Here is a 2,274-nt window from a genome sequence, read left to right as displayed (position 1 = left end):
TATTTACACAATTTCCCGCAGAGGTATATTTGTGAGGTCTGATGAGATAACCGGCACTGAGAGCTTTCCTATGTAATGGAAAACTGGCAATTTTAATTTTCCCTCAAATTATCATACTCTAAAATAAATAGAGAGTCGAGGAGATTCTCCAGCTATTCCTTCTGGCAGCGCTGCTTCAGCTGAAGACCGTCTATAAGTTGGCAGACCAGAAGCTAAGAGAGACTTAGTTCCTGGAGATAAAACCTGCTAGTTATCAACAACCGAAATTCTGAGAGAGGGTCTTTTGGGGAAGAGCCATTTGTAGCAACACCCTCTTTTTAGAATTGCAACTTGCTTGCCTCCTGCTAGCTAACCCATTTTGTTGGGGAAGGATGTGAAAAGTCTCATTTAATTTCAGCCTCAAACATAATTCTAAATGATCAGACTTGCTCACCTCACCTGTCAGTCATCCATAGACATGTCAGAGACAAAACCTCCATTCCGAGGAGATGGAAAGTGAAAGGACAGGTTTCAAGAAAGCCAGAAGAATTAGGATTATGGATGTGTTTGCCTTAAGTATGCATACGCAGCCTTTATGAATAGCAACACATTTTTTAATCAAATGCTTATGATGTAACCTCCCTGAAATCAGGGAAATTCAGGGATTTGGCAGGCAACTGGGGAAAGAGGCACGCAATACAATGCTACTTCACACCGCACTCTGCTTTGGAGCTAAGCTACTCCAGATGTTTTTCTTTTGTCTTCATTTAATAGTTTCCCTAAATACAATGTCTTAGTAGCAGCCAAGGCAGCAAAATATACAACATACTAATTAATAGCAAGATGCTTACCTAAGCAATTCTGTCTCTGAGTATGTAATTATATTTTTAGAGCTTTATTCTTTTTTCTTTTACCTTTCTTCTGTCAGATTTTACTAGAGGAATAGGACAGTATTAAGAACACATAAAATCTTGTGTGGCTGTAGCGTGATTACACTTACTTAAGCAGTAAGAAATAAGCAATACAGGGCACCTGGGTGGCTCAATTGGTTGGGCGTCTGCCTTCGGCTCAGGTCATGATCCTGGAGTCCCGGAATCGAGTCCCGCATCAGGCTCCCTGCTCAGCAGGGAGTCTGCTTCTCCCTCTGACCCTCCCCTCTCATGCTCTCTATCTCTCATTCTCTCTCAAATAAATAAATAAATCTTAAAAAAAAAAAAAAAAAAGAGGTCGGCGCCGCCATGGCCAGCCAGTTGCAGGGCATTCAGCAGCTGCTGCAGGCCGAGAAGCAGGCCGCCGAGAAAGTGTCGGAGGCCCACAAGCACAAGAACGGGAGGCTGAAGCAGGCCAAAGCAGCAGCTCAGGCTGAAATTGAACAATAACGTCTGCAAAGAGAGAAGGAGTTCAAGGCCAAGGAAGCTGCGGCTCTGGGATCCCATGGCAGCTGCAGCACCGAAGTGGAGAAGGAGACCCAGGAGAAGATGACCAGCCTCCAGGCTTACTTCCAGCAGAACAGGAATGAGGTCCTGGATAACCTGCTGGCCTTTGTCTGTGACATCCGGCCAGAAATCCACGAAAACTACTGCATAAATGGACAGGGAGGAAGGAGCAGCTCTGCGTGCAGATTGGCATGTTCGATGCCTTCATGGAATACGAAGCTTGAGCAAAGCTTGAGTAGTTACATCCTTGTGAAAAGGCATTAAATTATTTCTGTATATCATGTAGTAGGTCCCTTCACTTCTTGGAGAATAGCAAATCTAGCTTCTTTGTACAAACGTAGAGCTTATCCAAAGATTTTCTCCTTTTACCTCATGTTTCTTAGAAATTTAATGTGTATACATTGTCTGTTTTCCTATGCCTTTTAGCTCAAGCAACATATGTATCAGTACTTTTTCTTTCTTAGATGTAGTAAAAAAAAAAAAAACTGTTTAAAGAAAGAAAGGGATTAATTTTTTTTTTTTTTCCCTAAAGCTTTCTTGAAGGTCAGGGGCTTTCTCTATGAAAAAGTAGTAAATAGTTACTGTAACTTGTGTGAAGCAGCAGCCGGCCTTAAGTCGTCCTTTCGGCTAAGGGTGGAAAAGCGTATATTGGTATATATTGTTCAGGCTGCTCTTAGTTTCTCTTAACCAAAATTATTAGATGATAGAATTCAAGAACTTGTATACATGTTCTTACTTGGTGTACTGATAATCATTTGAAAGTAAAGACTTTGTCATGCAAAAAAAAATAAATTAATTAAATAAAATAAAAAATAAATAAAAAAAGAAAGAAGCAATACTGCTTACTCTTAACCATACT

At 40.9% G+C, this 2,274-nt stretch overlaps 1 pseudogene; it reads left to right on the top strand.

Annotated features, from left to right (window-relative positions):
* The first annotated feature begins 1,217 nt into the window (after window positions 1-1,217).
* On the top strand, window positions 1,218-1,679 carry LOC114222666 (V-type proton ATPase subunit G 1 pseudogene; annotated as a pseudogene).
* The last annotated feature ends 595 nt before the right edge of the window (window positions 1,680-2,274 follow it).

The sequence above is a fragment of the Eumetopias jubatus genome, unplaced genomic scaffold (assembly GCF_037043125.1).
Source record: "Eumetopias jubatus isolate StellerSeaLion01/CBP00866 unplaced genomic scaffold, mEumJub1_p1.0 scaffold_2, whole genome shotgun sequence".
NCBI lineage: Eukaryota > Metazoa > Chordata > Mammalia > Carnivora > Otariidae > Eumetopias > Eumetopias jubatus.
Note: the sequence above shows the minus strand (reverse complement) of the source record. Positions and strands in the feature narration are given on the sequence as shown.